The sequence below is a fragment of the Humulus lupulus genome, chromosome X (assembly GCF_963169125.1).
Source record: "Humulus lupulus chromosome X, drHumLupu1.1, whole genome shotgun sequence".
Lineage (NCBI taxonomy): Eukaryota > Viridiplantae > Streptophyta > Magnoliopsida > Rosales > Cannabaceae > Humulus > Humulus lupulus.
Genome location: NC_084802.1, coordinates 143,452,360 through 143,470,972, shown reverse-complemented (window position 1 = coordinate 143,470,972; position 18,613 = coordinate 143,452,360).

Sequence of the window (18,613 nt, the reverse complement as noted above, 5' to 3'; positions counted from 1 at the left end):
TAAAAGTCTCCTTTACGTTTTAAATTGATTCCTTCTTGAATCAAAATATTACAAATAGTAACTTTTGACACCAAGCATGTCTAGATTTATCCATTCTATACACATATAGCCAATGTGATTTAGAATGTGGAATTCCAAATCACCTATTTGATAGGATGACCAAATTAATCAATTGATCAACAACAAAATAAATTGATTAAATTTTGGAGCATCACCCCCACATTTCTCTCATAGTGATAATCACTTTTAAGAAGAAATTTCTTCATTTCTATTAAGTCATTTATCCTCCAAGATAATTCTAGACTTATGATTCTCAAAGTTCATCATGAGTCCTCTATGCCACATGATAAACTCTCAAGATAAAACCTCAATGTTTATCTTGATTTATTTACTTGCTAAAGCAAGGCACACTTCTTTCAAAGAAACTTTTACTTTTAGTTGTCTAAATAATCTCAAAATCACTTAAACAACTTTTGTGCATTTTTTAAGAGTCTCTTTGAGATTCTTTTGAAAACATCAATTTGACATCCATTGATTTTCTCATCAAAATCAAAATGAAAATGTCAATTTTTTTTAAACACTTTAAAACAAAGAAAATAAACCCCCATTGATTTATTTAAACACTTTGATTTCTTATGTTTTGTTTAAAATTATCTCCTCATTGAGATTAATTTAAACGTACCACCATCTTTAATCAAAATGAATAAAGTTCTCTTTTATTCACCATTGGTGTAAAGATTCAAAATTGCTTCTCAAATTTTGAAATGTCTCCTCATTGAATATTTAAGAATTATTGTCACTAAATAATTCTCAAATATATTTCATTTGACCACACTCTAGACTATAAGTCTATTGAGTCAATATGTCATCCCACAATTTTTGAATCCACTTTGATCTATTTTTCTTGCAATGGAAAGACATTTATCAAAAGATGTAACCCCCTTATGTTCATCTTTTCTTATCTCATAATTGAGATGCTCAACACTTTAAATGAGAATTTTAATTTCCAAATAATACACTTTATTCACCAAATAAATGGCAACTTATTACATTCTAATGATATAGGATAAAACATATTATCAACTCACAAATATTTGAAATATAATCTATTGATTCACAAAATTAATATATTTTTACATGTCATCAAAAATTCATATAGTTGTCATTCTAATAATTTCCATTAACACAAAATAAGACAATTCTATGACATGCTAGCATATTACCCAATAATCTACTAGATTATTTACATATTAATCACATATAACAAAAACTCAAGATATTATATTATCTTCTAATCTAACCACTAAAAAACAAAGGAGATTAGAAAACAATGAATCTCATTTATAAACTTTTCTTCTTCTCATTTCTATCACTATATGAAAACCATTAGATCTTCTAAGAAAACCAAAGAACAACATTACCTTATCTTACTATCTTTTCAAAGTTGGATCCTCATATGATCTCCATGGTTTCTCCTTCCATTGAAAAGAAAAATAAGCTTTTGATTGTTAGAAAATATATGTTATTGCTCAATGGAAAAGTGGAAAAACCAAAATACAACTCTATGCCAAAATACAGTAGACAAGATAATTGATTAAATAAATATTACAACTCAATTGCTCAAAATACAAGTAAATAGAAATAAGAGAAGGAAGAGAACTATAAGAACTAAAACCCTTAAACAAAAGATACCAATGAATATGTAAATAGAAATATAGAAGTAGAGGATTACAAACTCAATACACTAATAATACAAGAAGAACAACAGAATGAAAAGAAAACCAATAAAAGGGACAAACTCTCACACAACCAAAGTGTAGAGTAGTGGGGATCACCAACTTGAACAAGGTTCAAAACCTTTGTCCAAAAACTTATTTCCCCTTATTCTCTAAGCACTAAGGGATCTCTCTAGGAAATAGCTCTCTGGAATTATCAAGCCTCTATGGTGTATTTTTCAGCCAAGTGCTTTGTGGATGGAAAATGGTGTGTCTTACAAGTGAGCATTTGGCTCCTATTTATAGAGTTTGAGATACCGCTTTGAATTTCAAATTCCACCAACCCCCATGGTTGTTACCAATGTTTAATTTAATGTTTATGGAATTAAAATGGAGATTTGGGAGTTATTTGGGATGTTAGAATCGTTCAATTTGGAAAAAACTGAAAAACCAAATAGGCTGTCAGCCTCATTGGCCGCGACCACTGGCTTCTGTCCCCCAGGCCGCGGCCACAGGCCATTTTCAGCACAAAATAGTCATTTTTCCAAAACATCCCAAATCCTTTCCCACATGCTTTTGTAACCTCCAAACACCTATTGGGAGTTAAAAACATGTCTCCAACAACCATATTTCATCATGGCTTTTTGAAATCCAATCTCAAATGTGTAACATATAATATACACATTATTGGGTAATATTTGGGAGTTACAAATTTGTAACTGATTTTGCAACTCCAAATTATGTCACATTTGGGCACACACATGTGTCTAATTTTTGTGACTCTCAATAATAGGTTACAAGGTGTGAGAAATCTCATTTGTGTGACAAATCACATTTTGTCACATTATTTAATCTAACATTATATTATATGAAATAATATAACACGAACTGCAGCTGGTCTTTGCGCTGGCTCACCTCAATGACTTGTTCCTTGGCAATTCACTCGTTGTCTTAAGATGCAGCAAGGGCGGCCCTAAGCTCATCTCTTTGAGCTCAGATCTGGGCGATGCCGCATATTTGAGCTAAACAATACAAAAGAAAAATACATGATAGGATTAGCTCGCGAAAATAAAAAGAAAAATGGGGAAATAACATAATGTAAGCATGGGGGAGGCTAACTCATAGTCAGATTCATCCCCAAGGATAACTCTAGGACATCCCATGGGGAATGCTCCTCTATGGGCCTCAGGTCCTAGCATTCACTTGGTTGGCATGACCAACCACATGACTCGCCATGTCGTGGAGGGGCCCACGAAGCGCTTCTAGGATTCTTGCAACCTTGAGTGGCTTGATTGGGAGCTGCAAGTCTACGAACTGCGTGTTTGGGAGCTGAGCTGATGGGGCCTCACCCTGAACAACTTAAGGAACCGGAGTAGGTTCGCGAGGAGGAGGAGGAGGAGGAGGAGCCTCATGAGTGGTAACTGCAGTTACTTGAGTTGGTGGTTGTTTTTGCTGTTGCTGCTTTTGAGTGGAGTTGGCACCTTTATCCTTTGCAGGGGATCCGGTGACAACTCCGTCTTTGGAGGTGCTTTTCTTCGATATTCTCGCCTTCTTGATGATGGGTCTAGTTCTGGCCCCACCAGATTTGAAGGCACCCTTCAAGTCCTTATCTTCGCCGCAAAAGTCTGGGCAGAAAATTCAGATCCAAGAAATGACTAGTTAGGGTAATACAAGGCAAAGAATAGAGTAAGAGCCCTACCCTCCAAGCTAGAGGAGGAAATTACTATGATTGGCTCTAGATTATGAACCGGGCTGGGTAAAACCTCAAACTCTTGGACTATAGGGGGAGGGGGAGACTCTAATATTATTACATTTTGGGATCTACAGGGTTCAGGCTCCTCATCTGGACTAGACTCATACATGACCTGCCTAATACCCAGGGTAAAAAACCCCAAAAAAAGGAAGGACACGACAAAAGGTTTGTACCATATTCCTAAAAAATAGTGGATCTAAAATGAAGGGTGTTATCTACCACTACGGTACATCGGGGGTAGCTATGGTCGTAGCATACAACCAAGTGATCCACACACTGAAGGAGGGTCACGTTTATGTTCTGATGAACCGGGTGTTGACTCACGAACTGCCTTGGGTTGAATCAAACTAGCCTAAAACTGGCAGCATCTCAGTTTAATTCTCTATATGGGTTCCCTTGTCCGTAGGTGCCGGCTGTTGCCCCCAATTCAGCTCAGCCTTGGTTAGGGTGTCCATCTTCAGAGACCTTTCTTTTGCGCACCAGTTGCGTGACCTCCTCCTCTTCTTCAACATCTTCAATGGTAGGGATGAGTTCTTGAGGAGGAAGGAGCTCGAGGGGAGGACCTTCAGCTCTGATGGTTAGTGTCTGATCTTTCCGGATCAGTCTACAGGCCACCATGGTAGCATCATTAACTACCATCCGTAACTCCTTGTCCTTGGTAAGATTACGAGCCAGTGTCTCATATTGACCTCTGAGGGTCTCTGATTGCCCAGTTCTCTTATATATAGCTGCAAAAAGTGACAACTCAATCAGAATATATTTAAACTTGATCGAAAAGGAATTTGAGTACAAAGTTCAAGGAGCTAAGAAACTTACAAGGATGGTTGAAATACCAATGGGTGTAGTTCTTGAACCCATTTGACATGAAGCATTGATCCTTGTAGTCATTCGGGTGGCTTGGGAGGTCAATGACAGAGGCTGTATTGGGGAATCTGGTGAGGTAGTAGAATCCATCACCTTGCCCCTTTGATTCAGGATTGACTTTGAGATAAAAGAAGTACATGATGTCAGTGGGGGTGGGAATCCACCTCTCGTGCTTCAAGAATAGATATTTCAGGCCCGCCAAAAGTCGATACGAATTGGGGGGAGGGGGGATCTGGAATGGTGTTAGTTCGACGTAGTTCAAACAATCTACGAAATACTGGTCCATAGGGAGAAAGGCACCAACCTTTAGATGCTCATCACTCCATGCCCCAAAGTCATCCTGAAGTGGAGTGCAGCTCCGTTCTCCTTCCAGCGGAGGGGGAGCAACAAAACCCTCAGACCCCAATTCGATCCCATGACTCAAATTTTTTTTATTCACCTTGCCTGGAGTCTTTATTCAGGATTCGATGTGCTCAGCCTCAAAAAAGGTGTTGGGGTCAACTACGATCTCCCTATCCACTACTGGACCGAAGTGAGGAATAGGGGTCTTAGATGCAATCTACTTACCCTTACTCTTATTTTGAGAAGAAGAGCATGCGACTGACTTCTTCTGGTGGGCCATGATTTTGCTTGCCTGGTGACAAAGCAGCTGTTAGAGGCGACCTAAGATAAAACCTTGCTATGGTGATAGAGGTACGACAACCTGAGGTTTTGAATTCGATCTATTCGACCTAAGATATATATGAGCTAAGATTTCCCCTAGCAAAAACACGTGTGTTCATGCGCTTTCAGTAACCATGCGCTGTAAACTTAGGAAATCAACTGATACTTCGGGATCCGAGTGCCAGACCCAATACCTTTTTGGAAAGCGGTTTAATGCAAAACCACTCGAGAAATCGTTCCCCTTAAGCAACCCAGAACTGAACCTAAAAACCCTCAAATTTTTACACACACACTCAGACGATCCTCTTTCAAAACCCAAAAAATCACTTGATTCTTTTTTCACATTAATTATAATCAGACCTAGTAGTATTGTTTTTGGCCTAACAAAAACCCATATTAAACTCGAACATAACCAATGTAAGAAATTATACTGGAAAATTTCATAAAAATTATTGAAAAATAAAAATATGAAATTTAAACCAGATATAAAAGATACTTATAGTTGGGTTTTTTGGTCGAGGAAGTGATGATAACACCAAAGATAATAGTTTGAAAGCTTCTGGAGAATGAGGGAACATCAAAGGTTTTGAAGGTGTTTTGAGAAGGAAAAGGAAATTTTTTAATGCAAAGGTGGTGAAGTTCAAGTTTGTTTCTCCTATTTATACGTAAACTTCAGGAACCAATCTAGGCCACCCGATTAGGTCAGTTCATGATCTAGGGTCCTAGGTTAAATAAACCCTGCGGCGGTAAGAGTTTACAAGACAATTGTCACAGTACTAAAAAACCGAACATGCACCTATTATAGACTGACGCATGTCTCACACTCGAGTGAGTGGGTGGGCACGATTTCACATAACAGAAGCCTAAAAGCCCCTACTGTGCATGTTAGAGGTGACATCATGCATGAGCAAGAGCTTGGGGGGGAAATGTCGTACCCCGAAATAAATACGAACTGAATCACTCAGCACGGGGTACAGCTGGCAGACAAGCGCATGAAGAAAGCTTACTAATAGAATATCTAGCTAACTTTGGAGTGAGAATCTCGAGTTGAACTTGACAGCTTATGAGAACTAGATAATCTTCAGATCGCCTCTTGCGCCAACAATCTAGTTCGAGATGCGTGATGGCCATATCACCTTTTTGAAACTCTGAACTTAGCCCGTGTCAGGATAGGTTAATTCTGAGGCATCCAGCTTGAAGGAAGTGACAGGATGGCAGAAGCCTGGTCATGACGCACACTGAAGGATCTCATTAATGCCCAAATTTTATTACCCATTTATTACCCGAGATAACAGATGTAAATTCTATAGACAATCATATCCTTATGTAAATGGGAGGTTATCAAAATTTATTATTTACCATTCTTATGTACATGATTACCCAAAACTATTTAGGAAAATCCTCTATAAATACCAGGGGAATGGATAGAAAAAGGGACCGATTCTTTATATATTGAAACTCTGATGAAATTGTCATAAAAATTTTCTCCTAGAGCCCTAAATAGATCAGTAAGATTGTCTCATGGACTAGGTGGATTGTAACCACTGATCCACGTAAAAGTGTTAGTGTTTGTGATGATTTTCATTTGTTCAATTATGGTTTAGCAAAAGCCTAGAATCTCTATTCCCAGATTTCTTAATCCACTCTTGGTGAGAAACCGTGTCAAAAATTCAAGAACTGAATAATTATTGAGCTCAAATTTATAATATGATTATAAATTAACTGTTCACTAGTTAATTAATGGTACTCAAGGAACAAAAGGTAATTAGAAGGGTAAAATGGTAACTTCGACCAACTCTAATTTACGAACCAATAATTGGAGGACAGAACTACATGAAATGATTATATCAATGGACTACAAGAGATAATTTTGTAAATATAATTGTTGACTGCCTTTTTCGCTATCAACTAATTAAATCAAAGCTTAAAGAAATGCAATAAAGAACACAAGGATTTACGTGGTTCAGGTTATTAATTGACCCTAATCCACGAGGCGATTGTATTAGGATTTGAGGACCTTATGGAGTCAAGCTTCAATGGAGTTTCAGGTTGCGTTTTAGCAGTGCTCTGAATACAGAAAGTTGGGATCCTTTACAATGTGAGCCCTAGCCCTATTTATAGATGGCCCAGGGTGATTAATTCCCATAATGGGGGTTTATTACAAAATATTCCCCATTAATTGGGGTATAAACTCTAATAAATACAACCTGTTGTATAACATGGGGCCCATTTCCAAGGTTTCAGCCCACCACATTTTGGGGTGACACTTCCTTGACAATTTTAGGGTATAGCAGCACATTTACCCATGCTAGGTGGCGCATTGGGGACATGTTGCTTGTTGCCTGTACGAATTAGACACCAATACTAGTGGGAATAGTAACTTTGTCAGACAGCTACTTGTGGTCCATGGTCCCTGTGCATTACACATGGCATAATGCTCCAGGGGTGGAAAACATTCCTTGTAGATCTAGAGGAAATCAAGAACAATCGGTGCTATTTAATGAGGTGTCTTGTCCATGCCCAAAACGTCTATTCTGTACTCGAAGTGTCCTTTTCTGCTGTACTCGAGGCGTCCTTCTTCCACATTTTGATCATGATCCGTGTCTCGATAATTGTAACCATTGGACCACCTTTGAGTGCCTATTCCCTAGGTGATCAACAATCGAGATTTGGTTGCTTCCCATCCAAGCCTGGGGGTATAAATTCAAAATTTGGCTCATCGGGCTCATTTATGTTCATTTGTAATTTACACCAGAGCCTAAACTTCCCTTTGCCAAAAATGATTCCCCTTGCCAAGAATTGATCCATCAAACCCAGAAATTCCTTGCTTACGATCCAATAAGGTTAGATGGAAGCCAAGTTCTTCTGGGTTAACGACACCAAGTACCTACAAGTTCGAACTAGATACATCACGTATCAGAGTGACATATCGAGTAGTTGTTCGTTTTCGTTTATGATTTTGTAAATATCTGGGTTTGTATATTCTTTCTTGGTAATTCTAGGTTTTAGAGAGCTTTTCAAACCTATTTATCATTTTTATGGGTCTTCGCTAGTGCCCGAATTGGTAATAAAAGTCCGTTTGGGACTTCTTGCCCATTTTGCGCTTTTAGGCACTACTAGGTATTTGACCGGAATCTAGAAACTTTTTTAGATTCCTGCGAAGTTCTTGATTTCTGGTGGTGTTCTTCGGGAACTGATTTAGGGTCCCGAGAATAATCCTTGCCCTTAGAATTTCTTCCCTCCCCACTCCCCGAGAAGTTGTCTAATGGGTTCTTATATTTTGGCCATTTTCTTTCGGTCAAAATGCTAACTGTTTGGTTTTTGTCTTCGATGTCCAGAAGCTCCATCAATTATACCACCAATGATTCTTCGCTTTTGACTAGGAAGTTCTTGCCGTGGCCCAAGAAGGAGGTAGGCTACAAGAAGTTCCACGGGTGGAGGCCAAAGAATTTGCACGGGAGCTAGTGGTTTGAGAAGTGAATCTGGCAGTGCAGAGGCCAACGCAACCGGTTCAAATATGACTGACGCAGGAAGAGGTGAATCGTGCTCCCATTCCCCACCCTACACAATGATACGAGGCTGTGGGGTTTGAGGTGAAGCAACACCTCAGCAAACTCAAACATCCCCAAGCCCTAGAGCGCATCATGAGGCATTATGGATTGGGGAGGATTTTCTGGTGTGCCTTTGCCAGGAGTTGGAGAGAGCGCATCGCAGTGTACATGGCCTTTGGATGTGGAGCTAGGCACACTTGATGGCCGAAGCGACCCTACAACTGCACTAGTACTTCGTTGACTTCCTGAAGTACTTGGGAATCACCCTATTCAACTTTCTCCCAACAGGTACAGGGTCCTCAAGGGAATGTATGTCCTATAGCGGAGAAGAAACTGGCCAGCGCCATCCCTAGCAGAAATATTATATTTTATAGCTTCTTCAACACGCCGAGGAAGAAGTAGAAGGACCTCGATGGGTACCACACGCTGATGAAGTATGCCCTTCCCTCGCTAAACTACAAGGCCCCACATCACAACGAGAACCATTCTCAGGACTTCAAGGACCAATACTTCTTCACCAACGTGTTCTTGGCACGTACCAACCCTATGCTAATATTTGAGTTCTCCTAGGTTGGTGAGTATTATCACAGAAAAGCTTTGTTCTTCTTTCACATCCTTTGTTTGTCCCATACTTAGTAGTTCTTTTGCATATATGCCCTTTTTTTCAAACTCCCTACGTCTAGGTATATGAAGATCACATGCTGGAGATGAAGATTCTTTCAAATGTTGAGCAGGAACTAAGTTTCTTGGTGACAGAGGAGAACTTGAGGGAAGTAGGGCTTCTCTAGCCAGGGCAGCGTATAAGCAAATGTGGACCTGACTAGTGATAGGAATTCCAATAGGTCCCAACAACAAGTCTTCTAACACATTAACTACATCGATGGTCGGGCCCTCGTGATGTTCAACTAGAGGTTGCTAGAGGAGTGGTTCGAGAATGCTCAATCCGTTCAAGCAGCTTCAGAGGCCCAAGAAGACCAAGAGCTCAAGGAGGAGCTCCAGGCGGAGATAGAGAGTTCATACTTTGTCCCAGGTAAATCTCCAATAATTGTATATAACACTAGACAAGTAGGAGATGGTGTAAGTCCCGAGCACGTGTAGGCTTCTCCATCGCTTCTTTAGTGTGGGCTAACTTTCGATCAGCACTGGACTAGGGAGGAGTTCCAAGATTACCAAGACCTTATAGACGTATACCTCCACCACCTATGGAGGCAATTTCCTCCATGGGGATTCGTGCCCTTGGACAATGTAACCTCTTTCTATGTGAACTAGTTTTGTTAATATGAGACTAACACTATCCAAGAAATGGGGAGGTTAATTAGGGAGTATGCACGTTCAATTCTTCACCTAGAGGAGCTTAGTGGTGGGGCTTTTGGGGTGCCCTCGTGCTCTTGACTTGCGTCTTTGCATCTTGTTCCTTTTTTTGTGTTATGCAATTTCTAACCATTGCTTTGAATTGGAAGAAAACATGGGGTTGACTGACATAGCCTGACCAGCCCTTGGACTTGGAGTTGATCCAAGTTCGTCCACTGTGGGAGGATCGCAGAGACTTTGAGGGGAAGTGTTACCTCCCCAGTCGGCAAAGCAGCAACAAAACTCCTCCCCAGAGAGAAGTTCCTTAGATGGAGGTCACGCCCATCTACAAGATTTCCCCCTCTCCTTCTTTTATAAAGGAGGAGACTCTAAGCGAAGAGCCAAAAGTTGGCGACTCTCCCCCAACTCCTGGTATACCCGGAGAAATTCGAAGGCGAGATGTTGGAGCGTTTTTTAGGACATGCTCCAACACTTTGAGACGTACCTCGAGGAGGGGAACAAGGCCATTCATGACACTGCAGAGGCTCTACACCACCTGAAGCCTCCAAGGGAAAAGACTATCGTGCCTCAGATAGGTCACTCCGAGCTGAAGACCCTATTTTCCACCAGGCTGGGAGAGGTGGTTGCTCCACTCGCGACAGAGCTTCTCTAGGGGTCATCTTGACCATGGGTGAGTTGACTGCTTGCCCAACTGGGTGATAACAACGAGGTGTCCCTTGTCGCCTCCTGTCGATATGCCACCATCCGGGTAAGTTGTGTTTTTATCAGCAATTTGCATCATTTTTTCTAATGTGGCACTAGCTAACCCGTTCCATGATCTTGACTTGTAGTCGACATTGGCATGCTAGCACCTCGGGGACATAATGATGGAGAAGTCATACAAACTCTAGAGGGCTCAGGCTAGAGTGGCGACACTAAAGGTGAAGGTTCGGGTGCTCCCAGAGGAGCTATTCCGTTTGCGGACCTTACTGGAGGCGGAGCAGGCCCGCACCTGGACACTTGAAGAGGCAGCCCAGAAAGCAGCCGAGGAGCTTCAGGCAACCAAGAAAGAGGCCCAAAAGTCCAAGGAGGAAGCTACTAAGGCCAGACTAGAGGCTGCACAGGTAGTAGAGGAGGTCATTAGGGCTCGTGGGGAAACCAAGGAGGCCACAGACAAAGCCCGTGCCAGTGAGAGAAAGGCTTTCCAAGCTACAGAGAAGAATACTTCCCTTCAGCGAGAGGTGGAAGTCCATAAGAAGGATGTCGATACCATTGCTGAAGATGTATTTTATGTAGCCTTGTTCCATAACCAGGAGATGAGCCTGGACTTCACTGGTGAAGCAGACAAGTATTAGCTTTTCTTCGAGGAACATCTGCGAGCTGTGAGGGCTACAAAGGCTGGCAACGCTGCGACTAAGGATGTTGGGGTGGCTCTAGAGGCGGACCCCATCATCGACGTTATTGAAGAGGTTCCCTAGGGACAAGTCATAATTTTTATTGTTTTTAGGCCTACTTGCCATTCCTTTTATGGTTTCTTATGAGGTACAAAAAAATTTACTGCTCGAGTCCCCGAGCGTAGCTGTGTACATTTTTACCCTTCGAGAATGACTTTCTCTTGCACTATTCATTTTCCTTCTTTGCTTTATCACGTAACATGTTTATTAGCATTTAGTAGTTGTGCAAATTGGTCTATAAAATTCATAAGGGTCCATTTTCAACACTCAATGTAATTTATCATCACGAGAAATATTGTTTTATTTAACCTTACTTTGTCCACCCTAAGAGGGCCTTAGTCATGATACTTAGGTCTTAGCAGCCTTAGTTAATGCAACTAAGGACTTGTGCTCGAGTCCTAGCGATTCGGGACTTGTTGACCCACCTAGTTCTTTGATGCTTTTAAGCACTTAGTGTTTCTTCACAGGCTCGTAGTCCTCAGAAGTAACTTTAGTATTTTGTCATGTGTGAGCACTTGACGTGTCCTTACGTCCTCGAGTCCTAAGCAACTCGAGGCATAAGAGGCCAAATTAACTTAGGGTTGGAAAACTCAGTGTTAGTCCATTGGCACATAGTCCTTAGGAGGTTACACTGACTTTTTCGTTAGTCATGACTATAATTTTGCCCTCCGAGTACAGGTCACTCGGGGTTATTTCCTTTTTTGGAAATAAAGAACTCGTTATTAGTGCTCAGGCTCTTGGTCCTCGGGGCATGGATCAAGTTCACCCATAGGTTATTTAGATTTTTATAACACTAGGTTTATTTTAGTTCCTTCGGTTAGGCTATTCTCGCAAGCTTCGACACTAGGCTTACTCCGCTCACGACAAGCTTAGTTTACTAGGTCGTGCTCCATGAGCGGTTATCCTGCTAGTTCACTTGTCTAGGGCAGTGAGCGGGTACTCCACAGTTTGTAAAGGTTAAGCTTAAAATTAAGATTAAAAAATACAAGAAAATTCTCTAAATTTCATCTATTGTGTTTTGTACACATGATTTCCATTAATTGTTCTCGGAGGATACAAAATGATTACAAAATTGAGAAAATACATTGCTTGTATTCCTGGTAATACCGGCAGAGGTACTCGACATTCTAGGCGTGGGGTATTAGCTCCCATTTAGTTGGGTCAATTTGTATGTTCTAAGACACACGATGCTCTCAACTTGGTATGAGCCTTCTAAGTTAGGGCCCAATACTCCAGCTCTAGGAGCTTGGCTTCATACCCATAGGTCATGGAGAAGGACGAATGGCTAGTAGAGGTCCTAGCTAGCTCCACAATGCCTTAGGCAACTCTTCAGGCCAGACACTTTTTGCCTGTTCCAACATTTTCTTCAAAGTGGCTACAAGCATCTTGTTGACTGCTTCCACTTGCCCATTTGACTGTGGATGGGCTACGGAGGAGAAACTCTTCATAACTCCATGCCTTTGACAAATATCCATGAACAACTTGTTGTCAAACTATAGGTTGTAGGCTGTTGTATGAGACTATCTTCCACGAGGACCCTAATTGGATGTGCCTGGAAGTGAGGTTGTAGTTTCTGAGAAGTTGTCATCAGGCAAAATGTCAGCTTTTCCATGAGTGGATACATGGACTCCGCTCTAAGGAGTTGTTCACTCACGTAGTAAACAGGATGTTGAACACGACCTTCCTCGCGGACCAAGGAAAGACTTATGGCATTCTTGGAGATAGCCATGTATAGAAGGAGGGGTTCTCCATCTACAGGCTTTGAAAAAATTGGAGGGTTTGCCATGTGGGCCTTCACCTACTGGAATGCTTGTTCGCACTCTTCCATCAATTCAAATCTCTGACCTCCTCGGAGGGTGTTGAAGAAGGGAATGAACTTGTAAGTTGCCTTCGAGACAAATTGGCTCAGAGCTGTGATCCGACCAGTCAGGCTCTGCACATCCTTGTGCTTCCTGTGGGATGAAATCTCTATAAGGGCCCTTATCTTCTTGGGATTCACCTATATTCCTCGAGCACTGAAAATGGATCCCAAGAACATCCTGGAGGCCACTCCAAATGTGGATTTATGGAGATTTAACTTCATCTCAAACTTGCGGAGGACTGAGAATGCTTCCGCCAAATATTTCACATGGTCGGTGGCTGTTCTTAACTTCACCAGCATGTTGTCTACATAAACCTCCATATTCCGACCAAGCTGGTTTTTGAACATCTAGTTTACTAATCTCTGATACGTGGCATCGACATTCTTGAGACCAAAAGGCATCACCTTGTAGCAGTGGATGCCTTTGTCTGTTTGAAAGCTGTTGTGTTCCTAGTTTGTGAAATGCATGGATATTTGATTGTACCCTGAGTATGCATCCATGAAGGCTAAGAGCTCATACCTAGACGTGGCATCAACCATCTGCTCATTCTTTGAAAAGGAAAGCAATCCTTTGGGCAGGCCTTGTTAAGGTCGGAGAAGTCTATAACCTCCTCCAGATGCTATTCAACTTAGGCACCAGGACGGGGTTCGACAACCACTTCGGGTACTACGCATCTCAGATGAAGCCATTTGCGAGGAGCATGTCGACTTTTGACTTTAAGGCATCCACCCGGGTGAGGTCAATTGTCCTCCGCTTTTGTTGCACCGGGGAAATGTTTGGATTGATATTCAAGGCGTGGCATATGATATTCGGGTCAATGCCTGTCATGTCAGAGTGGATTAGGCAAATACATCCTGGTTTTCCTTGAGAAAAGCTCACCAGAGCTTCTCGGACCTCCACGTTGAGGTACTTCCCGACCTTAGTTTTTCTTATAGGATTGGAGGCGTCAAGGATGACCTCCTTAGCTTCTACCAGTGGCTCAATAGCCCTTTCTTCTCCATCCCTGGCGTCCAATTTGTTGGACTCCCTTTCTTCTTGAACAACCTGGAACTCCATCTCCTCGGGAGGAGGCTGCTCGGGGGCCTTTGCCTCAACACCCATAATTGGATGCTTATGCGGTAAATTGTAGCATTGACGGTCTTTTGTCTAGCCTCCGCAGACAGTGCCTATTCCTGCCTCGGCGAGAAACTTCATGTACACATGGCGTATAGAGGTGGCTGCTCCAAACTCCACCTAGTCCGGACATCCCAGTACTTGAAGGCCTGACGAGGCGCTTCTCCAAGTGTCACTGACAACTTTATTTGTCCCATTAGAATGAGACCTTCCCTCGAGAACCCGTAAAGAGTGGAGGTGCACGAGGACATGTCATTGGTAGTCAGCCTAATCTTCTCGAAGGCTGACTTGAATAGGATGTTCACTGAACTCTGGTTGTCCACCGAGATTCAAGCCACCATTTTTTTAGAAATATGGCTCTTGATCACCAAAGGATCATGGTGGAGAAAATGCACTCTAGGAGCATCATCCTCAGAGAACGTGATGACCTTATCTATCATCCGAGGAATTTGTGCTGAAGCTGGGCTAGCGCCAGCACTTATCGTCGTGATTTAGGGCCCACACATAGTGATTTTGTGAGCCCCTCGATGTGCCCCCCAAGTGGGGTCCTCCAGAGATAGTGCCTACTCTCCCATTCACCAGGGGAGGTCCATGAGCTACCTGCTGTGGGGGTGCCATAGGCACTTGGTCTATGGCTTGAGGTGCCACCTGTGGATGAGGCATGACTACAATTGGAGCCTGAGCAGGGCGTGCTCCGGCCCTGGCATACTGGTGGAGGTGCCTCAACTTAATGAGATTCTCGATCTCGTCTCTATGTTGTCTGCACTCATTGGTGTGGTGTCCCACATCATTATGAAATTGGCAGAACTTAGAAGAATGTCTTCTCTCATGATCCCTCTGGATAGGTTATGGCTTCTGATAGTGGATGTAATGATCCAAATTTGCTAATAAGGCTTAGGGCCTTGATTAGCGTGCCTGGAGGGCAATAAGTGATTTATTTTTATAATATGTGAATTTGTGTGAATATGTGATTAGTGATGCATGTTTAGGTGAATTAAATGTGCACGTGGGCCCTGTTTGGTTATTAGGGGCATGTTTATAATTTTAGCCCGTTGAGGGCATAAATGTGATATACTTGTGATATATCTGTGTTGAACGATTCGAGACAGTCCTAGGGAGCGGTTAGCTAGAAAGTCACAATGGGGTCGAATACCCGACTCGGGGCGAGTCGAGGGGTATTTTGGGTATTAGACATTTTATGGGGTTATCGGGTTATGGAAATAAATATTTGGAGATATATTTGAGGTTAGAATGTTTAGGAGGGAATATTGGGGAAATATACCATTTTGCCCTCGGGGACATTTTTTTTGGCACCCCGAGCTTTGAGATAACCTTAGAAACTTAAGTTAAATAAAAAAAAATTGGAGGAGTGTTTAGAAGCTAAGGAAACTGACTCTTTCTCCCCCTCTCTCTCTTGGAGCTTCTTCCTTTGGAAGCTTGGGGAAATTTTGGTGGAAACTAATCAAAACTAAGGAATTGGGCTGGGAATCTTGGGAGCTAGAAGCTTGAAGCTTAAGGACCTAATTCAGAGACTCAACACAGCTCAAGGTAAGCTTTAATCTTAGTGAATTATACTAGTTTTAAGTTGAAATTCTAGAGTATTGCATGTGTGTTGGGTGAAGAATCGTCTCTGAGTTTGATGAGGTTTTGAGCTTGAATTCTTGTTAGGTTTTGTTGCTGAATCCATAGTATAACTTCTGTGATGATTAGCTTTAGTTGTTGGGTTGATTTTGGGGTTAATTTGATTGGTTTTCATGGTAAAAATGGTTATTTTTTCTGGGCTTGAGGGGTCGGGCCGCGACGCTGTTCTTACTGAGTTGCGACCCCTTAGAACATTGGGGCATCTGGAAATGGAGGCGCGATGCAGCGCCCTTCAGGGAGGGCCGCGGCGCGTGTAGGCTTAAATGAGGCAGGGCCTCTGATTGAGCTGGGGGCCGTGGCACCTAGTGTATTTTTTTGGGCTTTAAAGAGGTTTTAGGCTTGAGAATTCAATAGTTAAGGCTTGGGATGGATTTTATCACCCGGATTGATAGAATTCAATGTCCCGGAAACTAGAATTATGACCCAAAGTTATTTAATGGATTAGAACTTGATGGATGGATATTGTTGGCGCGTTGTGACTAGGGTTTCTGCGAGGCTCGGACTAGGGGACTGTGCTCGGTACATCGGTGCCTGGAAAGCTTGGGACACAAGTAAGAAAACTACTGTTCTCATAGAGCTTATGTTGCAGGGCACGACCCTATATGATTGTGTTGCAGGGCACGACCTTATATGATTGTGTTGTAGGGTGTAGCCTTTGATTGAATTTATACGTGTTCAAGTATCTGCTTAATTATACTATGTGTACGTATAAATGAATGAACGGCTAGGGCTGGGAACAGCGAGGGCTGGGAACGGCGAGGGCCGGGAACAGTGGAGGCCGAGAATGGCAACGGGCCGGGAGCAGCGTTTAGCATGTGGAGTGCAAGTTGCCAGGGCGAGACCCTAAAGGATACCTGGGATATCCTCACGGTGTGGACCGCGAACCGAGGGCTTGGTAAAGCCCCTGAGACGACATGGCCATACGTGTATAGCCTGAGGATGGCTTGTTTATATGTTAAGTGTTTCATATGGATATGTTATCTGCTTGTGAGGGTTTTCTTGCTGGGCTTCGGCTCACGGGTGCTCTATGGTGCAGGTAAGGGGAAGGGGAAAGTCGACTAACCATGAGTACGGAGAGCATGAAGCGACGCGACATGTTTGGTTTGCCTGGCTGCCACGGCCAGGGGTATTTTTGGGAGATGGTTGTACTAAACCTGAATTTTGTCGTTTAGCCGACTCTGATTATATTTTTGAGTTGTAAATATTTCTAAACAGTATTTTGGGATCCCAAATGTTAAACGCTTTATGATTTTCAATAAATAGAATTATTTTCAAAGTTTATGACTCTGTTTATGGTTTAATTACACGTTTGTCTTAAAACCTCGATTAGCGAGTTAAATACACGTTTTAAACTCACTTAGTAACATATCTAAGGAAGTAGGGCGTTACAACTTGGTATCAGAGCGAGCCAAGGTTTATGGTTTCTGGAGAATGACTGAACATGTACGCTCGCTGTCAGTGACAAGCTCGACTCAGGGTTGGTTGGTGATAATTGACTTGTATGTTTTAATATGTGCTTAAATGCCCTGTTTGCCTGCTTATTCCATATAGAGCATGATGAATGAGTTAACATATGCATGATGCCAGGGCATGGCCCGTTGAGTGTTATATGCTATTTGTATGTTATGTGGATTGTTGTTTGTGGTTAACTGATGTGTTTGGGAGGTGGTTTTGGATGTTGTTATCATGCCTGATGAGCGGCATCGTTGATTGCAGAGATATTTGTTGAGATGCCTCGATAATCATCGAGACTCCGCGGCAGTAGGGCCGAGGATGACAACCAGGGTCAGAACCCTCCACATGCCCCACAGAATTAGCAACAAATGTTTGCTTAAATGGAAGCAAGATTGCAATGAACAGAGGAAGAACTTCGACAGTTGAGGCAATCGGCCCCTCCATAGGTCACAGGGTTGCCAGTTCAGCAGGTTGTGGCGCCAGTGCCGATTCAATTTGTTGTGAAGAATAGGTGGGAACCTTTATATGAGAGGTTCAGAAAGCAACACCCTCCCACCTTTGAGGGTGGACCAGACCCACTGTGGGCAGAGCAGTGGATGAACATGATTTCCTCTATTCTCGATTTTATGAGGGTTGAGGGGAACGAGAGGGTAGCTTGTACTAGCTACATGTTCAGAGAGGATGCCTGCATCTGGTGGGATGTAGTAGTTCAGAGGAGGAATGTGACAATTATGACTTGGGAAGAGTTCAGAAACATCTTCAACGAGAAGTACTACAGTGTTGCAGTTCGAGCTGTGAAGGTTGACGAGTTCATCAACCTGACACAGAATCAGTTGACCGTTATGGAGTATGCTATGAAATTTGACCGATTGGCGAAGTTTGCGCCAGATTTAGTGCCGATAGATGCATCAAGAAGAGACAGATTTGTACAGGGATTGAACGTTATGATCACCCGTGATGTGAAGATCACTTTGGATCCAGAGACTACTACCTATGCTCAGGTTGTGGATAAGGCCCTTACAGTTGAGGGGGTCGAGGATCAGATTTGGAGAGAGAGTGTTGTTAGGCGCCATGCCAGGAGGACGGTGCCTCCTTTTATTGGATCCAGTCGGGGTAGTGGCTCCAGTGAGTAGAAGAGGAAGGCCCCAGATTCTTTTGTTCCTCGTAGCTCAGATAGGAGGGCACGGGGTGCTTTTAGTGGCCGTCAGAATGGAGGTGACAACTGGAGGAGCTTTCCAGTGTGCCCCCGGTG